Source organism: Pinus tabuliformis, chromosome J, assembly GCF_031772625.1.
Source record: "Pinus tabuliformis cultivar Carrire ecotype Pingquan chromosome J, CPIR1, whole genome shotgun sequence".
NCBI lineage: Eukaryota > Viridiplantae > Streptophyta > Pinopsida > Pinales > Pinaceae > Pinus > Pinus tabuliformis.
The window spans coordinates 1,444,349,847-1,444,369,085 of NC_142295.1; the positions used below are offsets into that span (position 1 = coordinate 1,444,349,847).

Genomic DNA, 19,239 nt, shown 5'->3' on the forward strand with positions numbered 1-19,239 from the left:
ACGCTTCCAGATCAGCATGATAAGAGATTGTATAAAATGCAAAATGAATCGCCAGCTTCATAATATACTATCCATAATTACACTCAGTTGTTGAGTACATGGTATGTAGTTAGAATACTGTGTAATTTTATTTCTAAATACATGGTATTATTCGTTTGGAATTGTTCACACTTCATTTATAGTTAATTATTATAATGATTACTATGACTTTGAACCAATTAATTATTATAATGATTACTATGACTTGGGGTCCTGTATAAAATTCTGGGAAGTGACAATGCTAGAGCTGTAGTGATCTATGGTTCTATACTTTTAATCTACAAAAACTTCTGCAATGATGCTTCCAAACACTTTTTGTGTGTTAAAAACATTTACATTGATGAACCAGAAAGATGCCTTCAAACCATGCCACCATCGACCTAGAACACTAGAAAATATACTGAAGAAATTCCAACTCCTTTACCATTTAAAACAATAGAAAATACACTGAAGAAATTCCAACTCCTTTACCATTTAAAACAATAGAAAATACACTGAAGAAATTCCAACTCCTTTACCATTAACATTTGGAAAAGTTTGTACATAAGCCGGAAGACAAAGGATAAATTATAAAAGGGGCTATACCTAAAGACAAAGGATAAAGCTTAAAATGCCATGTGCCCGTGGATAGTATTGAATTCCTTGAAGAGGAATACAAATTAGAAGCTGTATACGAAGGATAGTTAAAGTTTAGAACAATAGAAATTACACTGAAGCAATTCTGACTTCTTTAAAGTCCTTTAGATAAACTTATAAACCTTTTATCCGAGGAATACAATGTTTCAATTACTGTTGTTCACCTCAGATTTTGCAGTTCTGTACACTCAGAGAAAATGCACTTTGCCCGGATGAATTATGGCCATAGGGAACTTGACATCCCTCAACTCTGTTTCTCAGAATTCCAAGTTGCCTGATTCTCCCCCAACTCTGTTTCAATGACATAGCCAATTTGGAATTTAAAGCAATGGTCAATTCCTGTTTTACAGTAGGATTAGGGTTTACTGTTACAGACTGACAATCTCTTAAAATATGGCTGATTCTTCACATTTATATCAAACACTGTCCTCACTTTTCCACCAAAATGCCATGGCCAGTTTGGAATTTAAAGCCATGGTCAATTCATATATTAGCAAGTCTTTTCCTGAAAAAATATGCAAAATAAAGTCAGACAGGTAACATGTACTCGCAGTAATTGAGTCAAATCATCACCAAATGACTGATTGGGTCAAATATTACTTAGAGAAACACAAAAAGATGAAACAGATTTTGTATCCCCGAACTTTTTTTTCATATTTCTTAATATAACGAACGATAACAAAAAGGAACACAGGTATCCTGATGTAGTATACACATAAAATTATATATCCGTCCTTCAAAATAAGGGCTGTCTGTTTTTTATCTATGGCTATTGAGCCATTAGAGTGCCTACATACAGTAATAACAACAGTACAGAAACATATTCAACATCATATCTCTTTATGCCTGGGCTTACAAAACTAGTTGGAGAAGATGGGTGGCTTGCTGCCTTTGATGATTCGGAGCTGCAGGAACTGACACCATGAGGAATTATTATACCAGAGCCTTCATAGCAAAGCCCCGGGCCATTATTCCACAGGGCCAGGCGCCTTCCCAATCTCCTGCAAAAGATCTCAGGAAAAACCACTGTGCCTAATAAATTATTTCCATTGAGATATAATGTATTCAAGGAAGGAATCTCCGCAAAATTCGATGGGATTTCCCCGGTGAAACGATTGGCATTGAGAGAAATATATCGCAATTGCTTGGATGAACCTAGAGACTCTGGTATTCTTCCCTCGTATCTTGAGGTCGAGAGATCGAAACTAATTAGCTTTGGCAGCTTATCCCATGCTAGAGAAATATTGGCCCCAATAGAATTGGTTCCTAGATAAAGTTCCTGCAAATTACTCATGTCCGTCAATGTCTGTGGAAGATTTCCATGAAGCCCATTGTTGCGAAGATCCAACAACGTCACATTTTTCAAATCGCCCAACTCCGGCGGAATCTTCCCTCTGATAAAATTATCGCTGAAATCCATCTTCATGAGAGATTTTAAGCCCCCAATTTCAGAAGGCAAAGTACCATTCAACTTATTGAAACTCAGGTCCAGGATTAGCAGATTCTCCAAGTTGCCAATCGAAGTTTGAATTTGGCCACAGAACTGATTCCGACTGACAAGGAGCTTTTTCAGTTTATACAATCTCCCCAGCTCCTCTGGCAATGGACCCTTCATGTTATTTTCTTTCACAACCAGATTTTCTAAGTTTCCCAGCTCACATAGCTCAGACGGGAGCACTCCAACCACGGCCTCATTGCTGCGAAATGTGAGGCTCTGGATAGAGTTGCTCAGATTTTTCCACCCTCGAGAAGGCATTATCTGTGGAGCCCAATTGAAGCACATGTAGAATGAGAGAGTTTTCAAGTGCCCGAGGCTGAAAAGTGCAGGATGAATGCTGGCGATCTCACTGCATTTCAACGAGTTATCATAAATGGCGCCAAGGTTTAATACTGTAACGAACCAGAAATCGCCGAATCGATCGCATGAAGATCCCTGAATAGGTGTGGTACCACAAGGATCTGGATAAATCCCACTCACATTCGAGTCACTTCCTACCAGAGAACCCAATACTGAAAACATGGCTTCTTTTTCTGATTCAAGCATTGGAGCAGGAGCTGCTATCTCCTGAGCGCAGCGGGATTCGAACCCGGAACATAGCATCAAAAACACAGTAAGAAGACACAAGACAGAGGACCTGCAACATGGTTTCTCCATTTGAATCTCTGAAGAACCTTAACCCGAGAAGTTGAAGTTAATCCCAGGCGGAGGAATTCAAATTCCATGGTGAATTAACTCCTCGGCGGCAAGACGCGATGGAAATCGGAATGTCTGTCAGATATCTGTCAGTCGTGGACATTAATGCGGAGGGTGGCGGAGCCCGCCCCTGTCAGTCGTGGACATTAATGCGGAGGGTGGCGGAGCTCGCGGAGGGCGAAGGAATTGCCAGCGCCAGAAGCCAGAGGTTTTTCCAGGCGGCGACGGAAACCGGGCCATTCCTTCGCCTAAGTAGACTACTCCCACCTTGTATGTCACCTTTACCATTGATGATTAATTAATTACGCCGTAAGGAGTTTCCCTTTGAAATCAACTCCCCTCTCTGCCTACCTGTCATCTTTATATGCCATAGGATTATATGTAAGACGATTGCAAAGATTACAGCCATTAGATTAGAATGGTTACAAAAAATTAGTTGCTGAAACGGTTTGCGCACTGGTCTAATGGTTACAAATACCGTCACCTCATTTCCAATGGATTGCAAGTCTTCCTCGACAAGCCCGAACTGCAGGCTGGACACAATATTACATCTCAGATAGAAGTTGTTGTTCGAGTAGCCTCTGTCCATATAGCCATTTCATTTGCGACCTATGCCGAATTCAGGTGGTGCCTGGACGAGCTGGTCCTCATGGTGGAGTCCAAAGCTATTATTCTTTCGGTCTTCTATAAAGTGAATCCCTCGGAGGTCAGGTGGACGGGCAAAGATAAAGATGGACCGTACGCTAAAGCCCTACGTATCCACGAAGAGAAGCAACAGTACGACTTGCAGACTATCCAGACTTGGTGAAACGCCCTTCATCATGTCGCGAATATAAGTGGCTTTGAACTGCAGGAGGGTGATGGGTAAGGATATCCACCGTCTCGATCCATATTAGTTCTAAATCTGTTGCATTGAAGCATATATCACATCTCAAGTATGCTTTTGTCATTACTTACTTTACTGTCTTAATTAATATTCAAGGACGAGGGTGAAGAGAGACTCTTGGAGGAGCACGAAGAGGAGCTGTTGGAGAAGGTCATGCAAGCCGTGTTGAAAAATGTTGCAATGCTATTGGATGTGGCAAAATATCCAACTGGTTTGGCAGAAAAGTTACAAGATTTTGAAGGGACACTGCGACTGCATCATGACGAGCATGTGGAGGTCAAGGTTGTGGGGATTGTGGGCATCGGTGGAATTGGAAAGACGATGCTGGCCAAAGAACTTTTCAATCGTAAGAGGTCAGATTCTGATAGATCCTGCTTTCTATTTGATGTGAGGGAAAATGCAAATAGAATGTCTCTAAATAATTTACAAAGCAAACTCATTAAGGACTTGAAGGATAGAGATATCAAAATTGAAAGGTGGGAAGAAGGCGTGGAGATACTTAAAAAGAATCTCTCAGCTTGTGAGGCACTCATAATATTAAATGATGTAGGTCATGTGGATCAACTAGATCCTTTCTTGCCAATTAAGCATGTCCTTCACCCCAAGAGCTTGATTTTGGTTACGTCTAGGGGCAAGCATATCCTTAGAAGTGCATGAATTGTAGAGTCGTCAATTTATCAGTTACCAGGCCTCAATATAGCACACTCCCAAGAGCTGTTTTGCTTGCATGCCTTTTTCCAGCCATATCCACTACCAGGATTTGAAAATCTTGTAGATGGGTTTTTAAAGGCATGCCATGGTTTGCCTTTATCATTGAAATTTTTTGGGGCGCTTGTTTGTGAACAGGACAAACTTTACTGGGAAGAGCAACTGAATGGACTTCACCAAACATTACCTACAGAGATAGAAAGGAGCCTTAAAATTAGTTACAACTCTCTCCAACCTATAAGTAGTTTTCTATCTCCAACCTATGGTTTGGCCCATGATATTCCTATGGAATATAACCTATTTAAAAGCCAAAAGCCTCGATGTTAATTTCTTTCACTTATGGAGTCTTTCTGTTTTTAAACAGGCTATATTCCACATGAATACCATAGACAAAATTATGGGTTCTCATGAACCCCAAAATAGCTGATAACTTTACCTAATCAAATTTACTTGAACCACTCTAATAGAAATTGAAGACTTAAGAATATACTATATTCCATATGAATACCATGGACAAAACCATAGATTCTCATTAGCCCAAAAACAACTAATAACTTTATCTAATCAAGTTTAAGTTTACCCGAACCACTCTAACACAAATTGAATATTGGAGTATATAACAAACCACCAAATTGAATATTTGAGAGTATAACAAACCACCCACCTTCCCAGGCGCAGTGTGTTTGGTCAATTTAGTGAAGTCTAAATTCCAACTTTTAAATGTCAACCTGGGGCTCGTAAGCTGATGAAGTGAGGTGTACTATATGTACTTAGATAACCGTTTTCTTAATCTTTTGTCGTTTTTAGCTTTTTTTAAGTTTGTTTTCGAATGTATCTTTCCTACTGTGATGTGATGGAAGTGTAATAAAGCAAGTGAAATGTTGATGATTGTGGTGATCTCTAAATGATTTCTCTAAACTTAAAAAGTATTCTACAAGAAAGCTTGAACAACAACTGCGATAAAATCAACTCTTAAAGAAAAATAAAGACATCAAATAAAAGACTAATGACATTGGCCCAGTATCTCTACTACTGAATGAAAATGAAAGTGAAATCTACATTAAATCCAACTAAAAGTAAGAACAACTATCTCACACTATTTCAACTCTTCAACTTAATCTTCTCTATGAAAAGATATCATGAAATGTTAAGCAATGTGAAATCCAAGTGAAACTACATAAAAGAGACTAGTCACAATACTTTAACTTTCTCTTAACCTTTTGCCTTTCAACTGAATTTATCATGTAAGAAACAGTTATGAATAAGTCAAGTAATGTGAGTTCTAAAGCAGACTAAATCAAGCTATACTAAGTGATATTTTGGCTCCCAATAAAGTTATTTGATTATGGAAAAGGAACCATCAATAGATGAACAACTTGATATCTAAGAGCAGAAAGTAAATATGCAAGTTAAAGAAATGACAGTAAGGAAAATCAAAACTGCAAAACAATGAAGGTCAGCAACATAGACAAGATGATCATGCATGCCACTAGTTATGAAAAGAAAAGAAGGAAAACTGTCCCAGGCTTGCCTAAGAAACCTGCATAACACACTGATCAGTCATGAACATAAAAGTGCAGAAATGTAAATCAACAGAAATCAAAGTTTATGTACAGCTAATATACATGTTGAAAAGAAATAAAAACACAACAATTAAAAGACATCTGTACAGCTAATATACATGAAACAAGAAAAAGAAATGCAGGAAATTAAAGGTTTACTGTACAGGGCTTCAGCAAATAGGGGCCCTCTGCCTACTTCAGCCGGTTCAAGGAGCAGTTATACGCTTAAATGCAAAACAGTCTTCTCATGTATTGACAGCAAATGTAAAAGTACAGTGGGGAGTTCAAAATTACATACAAAAATGATTACCAAACGACTAACTCTACAACGTTCAAGGACGCTTTATTTATAAGGAGAAAGCAAACTACTTTAACGAGATCTATGCTATTCAACCAGCTGTTTTAAAAACACGTGAATCCTCTGCGTCCCCGGATCTAGGTAACTGTCATCGTGTTCATTCAATCTGGAGAATATGGCTATTGGATTCGTGCTTCTAGATTGTCTCCGTGGCTGAGGATGATGCCACCTAGCTTCATGTGCCTAAAAACAGAGCAACGCAGAGCCGTGCCACCGCTGAACACTTCTGTTGACCGGTATTTTCCTCCTCGTTGACCGCGGGCTTTTATGGCTGTTCTGGGTGATCTGGAGGGACACGTGCCATGTCCTTGACCCCTGGAACTTGCCCATGTGGCTCATCTTCCCAGAGGACACCTGTAACATATCGTTTAATAAAACAGCTGCGGAATCCTGTGTTGGCTGTAGAAACCTGGATAAGCTGCGGAAACCTGTGTTGGCAGTAGAAACCTGGATAAGCTGCGGAAACCTATGTTGGCTGCGGAAATGCAGCATTCTGAACCAAAATTCTAAACCAAACAACAATCACTTAGCATAGTTAGAAAACCATGTAAAAAGTCCTAAAATACAATGATTTAATCAACTTGGTGGATGAAATGAATGGGAAAAGGAGGCTGAGAGGTGTATGGGAAGGTACAGGTTCAAGGCTCTACACAGTGTGTCTCCTAGAACTATAGATGATAAAATCACTGAGCACACGATAGACACTGGGCTGAATACTGTAACGAATATTCATTTCCATTCATTCCAATTTCTTTTTAACACAACTCACAAGCAAAATATTACAAATAAATTTCCACACTTAATTTACATATTACAAATCCTAACAAAATATACATTTTGCAGGTTCATTACTGCGTCTTCAGGTCTTCGATGCCTCCAACAAATTTTGATGCAACTTCAAATATGGAATGACAACCACAATGTTCTTCAGAATATTATATTTCTTCTCTAACCTCTTCCGTTACAATTTACTACTTGTATTTTCCAACTGAAACTTGAAAAAGGATGTTTCAAGATGAAATACCATTTTGATAGTTTATGTCTTTACAACCAATTCATTATCAATGGATTTTAACATATTTTAAAAAAAAATCAATCTATTTTAATGAATATAATACATGTTTTAAATATATCTTGATATTAATTAAATTTTTCGTTTAAATAATGATTTCTTAAATAACCCTATCCAAATCGATATGGATACCCAGTGGTTGTTCACCTGGATTCATTTGTTTACCTTCACCTTCAACTAGGCAATCTTTATCCAGATACAAAGGTGTTTAAACAACTTCAATGGCTATTTATGACTATTTTTATTCCATTTTATAGCCACTTTAACCCCCGAATAGGGTTTTAGGCATGGCTTCCTCAATTGAAACTCATTATCATCGACCTGTTCACCTGGATTCATTTGTTTACCTTCACCTTCAACTAGGCAATCTTTATCCAGATACAAAGGTGTTTAAACAACTTCAATGGCTATTTATGACTATTTTTATTCCATTTTATAGCCACTTTAACCCCTGGATAGGGTTTTAGCCATGGCTTCCTCAATTGAAACTCATTATCATCGACCCTTGCTTTCAAAAATGCCCATTCACATTTCAATATTCCTCCACACGGTATGCCTTACGGCGTTTCCTTTGCAACATTAGGTGCAAATGCTAGTTATGCATATTTCTTCTTCATGATGCTCTTTGAAATGCACTTTGAATATTACCATTTTCTTCCATTGCATAATCCTTCATTAGTTTTTCAAGTCCTTTTTGGTCATATTTTATTCATCCCCTTTGTTGTTTTAACAAATAATGTATTTGTTACTCTTTTAATATGACTGTTGTTGAAATGACCATTTAAGGTAATTTCAAATCTATAGATAGAGTAGAAAGCATATCATTGTAGATCAAAGAAATATATTATTGCATCATTCACCAACCCTTGCTTGTTTTCTAGGCAACAAAAGAATTCCTTAATGGAAAAAATATTGTCCTCAATTTTGGATAAAAAATGCTTATAGGAAAACGTAGGGATATATGGATTAATGTAGGTTAATGTAGGTTAAGTGAAATATATGGTAAGGTAATGGTAGGGTTATGATGATGTATGATGTATGATGGTGTTATGGATATGATTATAATGAAGTTTATAGGATGTCAATGTAGGATGACAAGATGCATATCCAAGCTAAATTAGTTTTAAACAATTTCTAGATAATTTTTAAAAAATCAATGGTTCTAAGAGCAATTTTTTTTACACTTATTATACTTGTACATCCATAATAGCTTGATGTCAATGCTAACTGATGATGTCCTTTGCTGGTTCATTTTTTACTCATGATGATGGTTCTTCAAGGATATTCTTTGATGGAATGTAGACACTAGTTTCTGCATCTGATATTCAGGTCCCTTTTATATTGTCTTTGTTCAGGTCCCTCACTAATGAATGTGGATGTAGTTTCTTTATTCAAGTCCCTAACTAATAAATGTGAATGGAGGTGCTATATTCAGGTCCCTTAACTGATAAATGTGAATTCAGGTGCTTTATTCAGGTCCCTTATCAAACCATTATATGGCTTGCTTTTTATGAATCTTCCCCCCTTGCTGATCTTGAGACTTGTCCTCAAGTCTTGTAAATTTTTGGGGAATGATCCTGCAAAAATGAAAATGCAATGAAAAACCTAAAAGAGAATTCATATTGGCCAAACAAGTTGGTTTTCCGATATGAATTCGAGTTTGTATTGTGCTAGTTTCCTGGATTTTCACAGCCAAACTCCTTTATTATTTTTGATCTTTTTTTTCTTTTTTTTGTTCATAGGAGGCGAGGTATAATGGAGTTGGGAAGTATGGAAAGCTTATGAATGTAGGATAGGTTGAAGAATGACATCATGAACAATATGGCTTATGAAAGGCTTCTTTGGTAATTGATGTGACTTGGCATGGTACAAAACTTGACTTCTTCTTCTGATTTATTTTCATGCATTTTGCGTCGATCTTGATTCAAGTTGTTGGTGTTGTTGGTCGGCTACTGAAATCAAGATTCAAGAGTTTCAAAATCAGGTGAATTCCCCCTTTGTTTTCACTTGAATACTTTCATTTCATATTCGTAGATATAAATTTTTTAAGATTTATTTTGAAAATCCTTCATCTATGAATTTGACCTTTCAAATCATCCGGAGACCTGCAAAAACATAGCACTTGCATACAATAAAATATTAGATGATGGAGGAATAGAGGTGTACAGTATCTCTTATTCCAAGAAATATGTATAATAATTACAAGAAATGCTTAAAAACAAGTCCAAAGATGATATTCAAAGAAATTGCATTTGTTTACCCTTTGAGGAATGGTGGCTAGCCTAGACCTCCTAGCGGTATTTCGTTCACAAAATATTTGTTTTATGTCCAATTAGAGTGATTCCAAATCCAATTTAAATTTAATTCATATAGCTACTTCCAGTATAAACATGTTTTCAAAATGGTTTGAAATGATATGCTAAAAATGATAAAGAGTACCATGTTTGATAGAGTTGCTTGTGAAGTTTTTACTAGACCAATAGTCACTATTTGAAGTGTAACGTTTTCGTTAAATATCGGATCTATGTGATTCCACTTGGAAATTAATTTAGATTCATTTTTGTCTTTCCAGTAGAAACATGTTTTAAAAATTCTTAGGCTTGATATCACAAAATTTGTGATGAACATCCCTAAGAGGCAGAGTTTTACTATGCTGATTTGAAGACATGCAGTCATTAAATGTGGCATATCTTTTTCATTTGACATCCAAATGGGATGATTCAAATTTTGTACTGATCTAGACTTTAATATATATCTCCCATATAAACATGTTTTGAAAAGAGGATGATTTGGTATGTTAAATATGCCAATGAACAGTTAAGACCTAGAATTGTCACCATGCAGATGTTTCGAGAAGCAGTTAGTATTTTAAGAATAACTTTTTCATATGATACCCGATTGAGGTGATTCAAATTGATTTGGAAACTTGATTCCAAGGGATATATTTCTTATGAATTTTAGATAAAAATGTTTCCATTAGACACCTCAAATCAAGGTTGTACTAACTCTGTCATCAACATTTCACTTGAGACATAGTTTTGATTTTGATCAGAAAATTTCAAAATGGATTCAAAAACTATATTTCAAGAGATATGTTAAAAAAACCACGATTTCAAGATGATCCTATATGGTTACCCAAAATAGTATTGTTCTTACTGCATTTTGCAATGTAATCTTTTCAAATGAGTATTGAACAATGATGAGAAATTTTATTCATGAGAATTTAAACCAAAAGTCTTATTGTGAAATCATTCTACCTATTTATTTATTTATGTTATTCTATCCTACTCTATTGTAGAAAAACAAGTCATTCTCTCAAGTATAGGAAAATTTCCAATGCATCCATTTTTGTAACAAGATCATAAGTAAACTCACATCCAAATTTGAAAAATATACTTTAATGAATGTTTGGACATGAAAATTTATCTAATCATAAAGATTTGATAAGAAAGAATGTTGAAAAAAGGAGTAGTGTTGTGACCTAATGACTAGTTGAAACCAAGTTTTAAGATGATCTTTTTTTGCTTGGCTCTCATTAATTGTCATAGTAAAAAACTCCTCCTGCGGTACTTGTTCAAAATCTTATATGCACAAGGGATCTTGTGATATACATGCTAGAAATTCTTCAATTTATGGCTCTAATGTTTGATCTTCATTGCATGTGATCCATGACTCATTCGCCTCCTCACAAAGATAGCTAGAAGAAAGTTCTAGATTCTCTTCCTGTGTATCATCTTCATGGATGTTTTGTTGCTCTTCTATCATTTGACATAAGATTCATCCCTAATGAGCATTATAAATTGAGGACAAGGACTTGAGAATAGTCTTGTGGTGGCATACCCTCCTTATCTAAATGATTTCTTTAACATCATTTTTAGATCTTGTCTTGCAAATGGAATTTGTAGTTATTTATTTTTTTTGTTGGGAGTTTTGTTTTGGGAATCTACTTTTCTAATTTCTATGTCTAAACATAAATAACCATAATGAAAAGTGTTTTTGTTTTTTTATGTGTTTTATAAACAATCTTTCTAATTGACTATATTGAAGTATGCTTCCCCGGAAACGGTGCCAAAATGTTGGGTCAATTTACTATGCAAATTAACACAAGTATTTAATTATCAATCCGGATTTGTAGAATTTAGAAGCATGTCCAAATTCTATGGGTTCCAATGGTGGTTAATGTTACAAGATGAAATATAAAGATTGAAAGAAATGCATATTACAAATATAAAATCTAATTAAGTAATTTCTAATTCACTTATGTAATATGTGAGGGATGAGACTCCTAACTTAGGAGAACCAGGTTGTCCTTCCCTACAATACTACTTTCATGAAGAGAAATCCAAAATAACTAATTAACAATGGTTTATGATGCAGATGTAAAAGAAGAGGCTCCTAACTAAGGAGGACCAGGTTGTCCTTCTTCACAATTCTTGCTTCAAACCTGAAATGCAGAAATAACTTCAAATAAGAAAATGAGAATGAAATTCAGTTTTAGTTCAAGATCAAATAGAAGGGGAATTTAAATTAATTCCTATGTGTCCCTTCATATGTAGATTAGAATTAAACCAATATTCATTCAGAAATCATCACACATCTAAATACATTTAAAACAAGAACTAATTTACGAAAACTATGAAAATTTAACTAAGAAGTGCACTTAGCTTGGTGTGGGGGCCCTCCACCATTGCCTTGCACACTTGAAGAAATATCAGCTACAACAACTTCAGTAAATCAACCAAGCATGAATGAAAAATTGAAATGAAAAAGGTTCTTCAATTAATTTTCAGTCTTCAAAGAGTCTCAAAATCAGATTACATAAATTCTACATTCTTAAGCCTTCAATAATGTTGGCTTAAATAGAGAAATAATAAACAAACATGACTAAAAAGTCTCTAACAGCCTTATCTATCCTAATCCCATCTATCCTGGTTGAATCCACCCATTCAGTTACACAAAATTTGGAAAAATCCTAAAAATCACTAAAACTGCCCTATTTCCTAGGGATTTTCTAGACAGCGGGTCATGTTTGACCAGAGTTGACTTAGCCTGTTTAAGCTCAGTTTGACCGAACCAATAGGAATTTGTTCAATATTAGTTCCCAAGCTTCTTAGAAATGTGCTCAGCTTGTGCCCAAGTGTCCTGCAAGTATGACTTCAATGGAGCTGTTACGGGAATTTCTGATCCTGTCCAAAAATGCACTTAGTACCCAATTTTTGCAAAAATATCTAAAAATTGAAAAACATAATTTATTTTCTTGAATATGCATAATAAGGTAAAAATAGGTCATATCTGGTGGTATAAAGTGGAAAATGATGGAAATTAGGTGGAATTTAATAAGCAAAATTTGATCAAAATTGAGGGCCAACAACATGCCATTCAGGAAGGGGGTCGGGCTAAGCCCTAGCCCTTCGCCACCCCAGCACCCATGGGATCGTATATGGAGGGGACAAGGGGCTAGGCCTTAGCCTGCCCCATGGCCACATCCTGCAACACATATCATCGATGAAGCCAACAAAGAACCAGGCACGTGGAAAAAAGGAGGGGGTCATCCCCAAGACCACATGATGGACCAATGTAACTAGGCACATAGAAAAGAAGAGGGGGCCATCCCAAAGGCACATGAAAAACCACAGGACAAAGGGCACGCCAGAGATAAGGGGCCAACCCCCCAGGTCACTAGGAACTAATGCAACCAGGAGCGTGGCCTATTCAGAGGGGCTAAACAGATGGTAGAGTTAGGCCCTAGAATCTCGGCCCCTATGCGAACGTATGTGGGCCACGTGACTGAAATTTTTAGGACATGGGGCTAAATGAGCGAACTAACCGTCCTACAATTTCGCCCATCAAGCGGGATTGTAGGCCATATTTTCATGTCAGTTCCGGATTTGGGGCACACAAACCAGGTTTAGGCTAAATTGGAGGATGATTAGCTATGGAATTAAGCAAAAACTTAAAACAAGCATAACTTATTCAATGTTTGGCCAAATGAGGTGCAAAAAGAACCAAAATGGGGGTTTTTTATAGTGTTGGATCCATTGGAGACATGAATTTTTATGTTTGAGCTATGTAAAAGCATGTAAACACACTTTTTATCACTTAATGAAAGAGACCCTGCATTGGAAGTTGGACCAAGAGATGTAGCCCAGGAGAGGGGTGAACTCCTTTATCATGTTTTGTGTTATGTGTTTAATATATTCTTATTTTGTCTCTATTTGGCTATAATTTATGGTTACATTCAATTATTTTATGTTTTTATTAAATTGATCCTCTACCCAAAACACATATAATTTTCACTTGCAAATTGTTAAAAATCTTCAAGTTTACATATTCATATCATTTTGGTATCAGAGCAACATGTTATTGTGAAGGTTTGATTTCTTTTCAAGTGTTTTTTTTATGCTTACAAGGTTGAAGCTCAAAAGAGGAGAAGGATAACTTGTGGAGCCAAGATCTCAAATTGTTTCAAGGAGAACAAACACACATAAAGATTCAATAGTCATGGCACATGAAGAAGGTCCTGAAGGGATATTTTAAGATTAAAGAAATTTCAAAAAACCATTCTTTGAGATGTCTGGAATCATGGTAAAAGTTCTTTATGAAGAGAGGAACACAAGGTTGTATGGATAGAGATCAAAACCTCCAAAATGATATGGAGGAAGAGGAGACAAGCCTCCAAAAGGGAGGAGGGAATGGTGACAAACCACCACCTTCACCTCCATCATCCCCATCCTCATCTTCTACTTCTTCTACCCTTTCACTAAAAAAACACCTCCAAATTATCCAAAAGGACATGGTCAAACTCCTTTGCTAAAGCTTGATATTAAGTTTGAATTGCCTATGTACAATGGAGAGGTAGATGCTGAGAAATTAGGTAATTGGATTCATCAGATTGAATTGTATTACAGGATACAAAGAATCAAGGATGATGAAACCAAAATTCAACTTGATTCTCTTAGATTGGAAGGTGCAACACTTATTTGGTGGGAAGCAAAAACCCAAGACATGGTAAGGTTTTATCCTCTTGGAATTATTTTGTTGTTTCAATAAGAAGGTGGTTTAATCCATTAGCATACACACAGAAAGCTATTATGGATTGGCAAAACTTTAGGCAAGCTAAGGGGGAAAATGTGCAATCTTATACTCAAGAATTGAGGAAAAGAGTTTTGATTTTGGGTATAGATTTGTCCTCACAAGATGCTTTTCTCAAATATATTGGAGGATTTCATAGTTACTTGAGACATACCATTCTCATGTTTAACCCTACAAAACTAGATGAAGTTTGTGTACAAGAAACCCATTTAGAAGCAAGAGGGAAAAATGTTAATGAAGAAAATAGTGAGAAATCATTCAAGTATGGATAAACAGGAAAAGGAATGTTTTAAGGAAAATATAAGAAAAATGTTACAGTCAAGAAAAAAGGAGAAAAGATCACATATAAACATTGTTCTAAAGAAGGCCATGATGAAGACCACTATTGGAAACTTCATCCTTAGATGAGGCCCAAAAATTTTAATAACAAGGAGAAAGACAAGATTGCTGCAACTACACAACAAGATTTATGTTCTAATTTTGGGGATGAAACAAAGATCACATCCATGGGTTTGAAAGGTAAGAAAATTGCAAGTACTAGTTCTTCAAATTGTTTCAATGATACTAAATATGAAAAAACAAGAATAGAGATTTTCCACATTATAGTCATTTCAAAACATACCAAGATAGATACACTATTTGATAGTGATTCACAAGAAAATCATATCTCAGAAGACATTGTCAAGAAGTTGAATTTAGAAACCATTACTCATCCTAAACCTTATCCTTTAGGTTGGGTATGTGAGAATGCAAAATTGCAGGTGACAAAGAAATGCATACTTAGATTTGTCATAACTGCAAACTTTCTTGATGAGGTTGAACTTGATGTAGTTTCACTTGATATATGTGGTATTGTTTTGGGAATTCCATATCTTTATGACATGAGCGCTATTTTTCATCGCCATGAGAACAAATATAATTTGTTAAATAATGGGATTGAGTACATTGTTAGAGTTCATAACAAGAAATTGAGTTTATCGCTTATGAATGCTGGAAAAATGAAGAGGATTGTTAATGCTGGTCAAAATTTTGCATTGTTAATGTTTAAGCATAAAGATGTTGAGGAACCTAAAGCCTTTCAAGGATATGAATCAAGTTTGAAATATGATTTTATTAAGGTTTCTAATTCATGTGATAAGAAGTTTTAAGAGTCTATCAAGTTTCCTCCTAAAAGAGGTAAAGAAAATGAAATGCATTTGCAGTAAGATGCTTCATTGTTGAAAATTGGTGTGAATAAGATGCCAGTGTTAAAGCACGTAGAGGTAAAAAAGAAAATTCAAAGGATATTTTACAAAGAGGACATTGGTCCCACAACATCTTCTTGTGGCTTTCATAATGTTTTGGCCTTGAAGAAGGATGGTGCATGGCGATGGCAATCAGATTTGGTAAAAAGTCGAGCCAAGTGCAAGGGTAGACATGCTAAGCATCGTTATGGCGACAATGTTCAAGGTGAAGTGAATTTGAAATTATTTAAGTTTCATTTGATTGAAGAGCGAGGAGGGAATGTTCAGATTCCTTCAAGGGTAGTTTTCTTTTCTGAAAATCTTGGGAAATTGCAGAAAGATGTCATCTTTAACATCAAGACAAAGACTTCAAAAATGAAGTGCATTCATGAAGAGCTCAAAGTGAAAAAAACAAACAAAACCAAATGGGTTGAGGATGGAAGGGTGATGGAACTACACCCTCATCTAATTGTTGACTGAAAATGAGCTTTTGGAGGTCCAAAAGCTTCCAATGGGAGGAGTGATACAGGGGATCATATTAGTGCTCAAAATTTGAAGTGTGTGAGAAAGCTCGAAACATGAACGAATGGATAGATCTCGACGATCTGAATCCAATGCAATTTGTTTCACTCAAAATCGATATCGTATGCTCCCGATATCGTGTTCTGATCGAATTGCTAAACAAGTAAATTTTGGCAAAAAAGGATAGGTGACTGGACAATTTGGGCCAGCGGTAGGCTGCCACATGGCCTCACCAGATTGGTCAATAGTTTCAAAATTTATAATGTTTAGAAAATAAATTTATATCTCCCAAGGTTCGATTTTTTTTATTAGTTTTTATGTTGACTGTGTATATGGATCCAATAGTGCAAGGGCACATGGCCTCCAAAGGTTGGTCCAAAATTTTGGTAGAAGGTCGAATGGGCCTGGTAGGTTTCAAACCATGGAACCACTGAGTGGTAGGGCAGTTCTTTTCCACTGCGCTGCATGGTGGTGCTTACTACCTATGGGTCACATTATCTATATAAACTTTGCAAAACATTCCATTGGGGAAGGGGGTCGGGCTAAGCCCTAGCCCCTAACCACCCCAACGTCCACGAGGCCGCAGGAGGAGGGGCCAAGGGGCTAGGCCTTAGCTCAACTCACTACCACAGCACGCAATGCATATTACTGATGGATCCAACATAGAACTAGGCGCATGGAAAAGATAAGGGGGCCATCCCCAAGCCCACATGACGGACCAATGTAACCGGGCGGTCATAAAAGAGGAGGGGGCCATCCCCACGACACATGACAAACCATAGGACCAAGAGCACGGCGAAGATAAGGGGCCAGCCCCTAGGGGACTAGCCCCAAATCACTGGGAACCAATGCAACCAAGTGCGCAGCCTATTCGGAGGGGCTAAACAAATGGCGGAGTTAGGCCCTAGAATCTTGACTCCCTTTGTGGTCGTATGTGCACCACGTGACCGAAATTTACGAGACAGGGGGCTTAATGGGCGGACTAACCATCCTACAATTTCACCTATCAGTCAGGATTATAGGCCAAATTTGCACGCTGCTTCCGGGTTTGGGGCACACAAGCCAGGTTTGGGTCGAATTGGAGGATGATTAGCTACGGAATTGAGCAAAAACTTAAAACAAACATAACTTACTCAAATTTTGGCCAAATGAGATGCAAAAAGAACCAAAATGGGGGTTTCTGATGGTGATGGATCCATTGGAGACATCAATTTTATTGTTTGAGTTATGTAAAATCATGTAAACACACTTTTGAGAACTTAATGAAAGAGGCCCTACATTAGAAGCTAGACTAGGAGATGTAGCCCAGAAGAGGGGTGAACTCCTTTATCATGTTTTGTGTTATGTGTTTCAGATATGCTTATTTTTTCTCTATTTGGCTGTAATTTATGGTTAAATTCACTTGTTTTATGTGTTTAGTAAATTCATCCTCTACCCAAAACACATATAATTTTCACTTACAAATTGTTAAAAATTTTCAAGTTTACATATTCAGGTCAAACTACTACTCCTCTCATATGGACCCTACCCATATATTTTCAACTCTGGGACTAAGGTTCTACATCGCCCCACCTCACTCCTGAAGGTATAACTGCATGCATGGCGAAATCTACATCTAGCTTGTAGAGAATTTTCACTCTAACTCCAATCTGTTTCTCTTGTCTAGTCGCAACATGCTTCAGAAATGCTTTTCTTGTACTGAACACAACATCATAACCTTTGTACTCCAATACAACTACATAAATCAATTTTTTCTTCAGCCCGGTCACATAAATAACATTTTTCAGATGAAGATGGGAGCCAAAATCCCTCTTAAATGTGACAGTACCAATTCCTTTGGCACTATACCTTCCATCATCTCCAAATTCTATGTGTAATTGGAGATCTTCTTGTCTAGGCTACTAAAGAATTCCTTGTTTTCTATCATATGATATGAGGCACTAGAATCTAGGTACCACTTACTCCCTCTTACTATGCTTTCCATGCAAGCAAAGAGGGTGAAATCTAACTCGAAATGAGATACCATAGCATCTCCTCCTGGTCCTATTGCATGTTCCTTGATGGATTTCTTGTGCAGAGAATTGGTTTCATAGTGTCCATATTCATAACATTGAAAACATTTTATTTTGTTGAGGTCCTTCTTGCCATTGTTCTAGCTAGATTCAACCTCGCCTTGGGCCTTCATTCTTTTGGCCTTATTTCCATTGCCACTTAGAGCACAATCTGTCGATTTGGGGTAGCATCAGATGTGCTCTAGCCAGGAAATTTGGTGGAGAGGCTAAGGCACATGAGATCTCCAATACTTAGAAAGGGTTTGGAAGATTCTAAAGAGTTTGGGAGATATTAAAATAATTAATATTTTTAATGGAGTCCCTAAGTCTAAACTTAGGTAAATTAAAATATTTGTGAATTAATATAAAACAGTGTTAGAATGGTCCAAAAGTCATGGATCAAGCCAGATCTAATCTTTAGCCGTTGATTAGGGACTTAATCTCAGCCATTGATTTATCAAAGAGAAAAAGCATAAGAGGAGGCTTGAGGATCACTTGGATAACACACCAAGAGATCAAGATTTCAAATTTCTGATGATGGGTTTGTTGAGAAAGTTGAGAGAGTGATCAGGAGTTGTAGCTGAGCGACAGTGAATACAGAAGCAGAGAGGTAGAAGCAAGAACTGCCGAGAACAGCTAGAACTGTCGGGAACTACCGGAATAGCCGAGAAAGCTGACACAGAGGGCAGAAGCAGGAACTGTCGGGAACAACCAAAACTATCGGGAACTTCCGGAACAGCGAGTAAATTTGACGTAGAGGGCAGAATCCAGAATTGCCAGGAACTGTGGGAATAGCCAGGAAAGCTGACACAGAGGGCAAAATCTGGAACTGTGGGAACAGCCAGGAAAGCTGACACAGAGGGCAAAATCTGGAACTGTCAGGAACTACTAGAATT

General features: G+C 37.0%; 1 pseudogene; it reads left to right on the top strand.

The window, feature by feature from the left end:
• The first annotated feature begins 2,928 nt into the window (after nucleotides 1-2,928).
• The window catches only part of LOC149232801 (equilibrative nucleotide transporter 3-like), a 184,509-nt pseudogene continuing 168,198 nt past the window's right edge, over nucleotides 2,929-19,239 (top strand).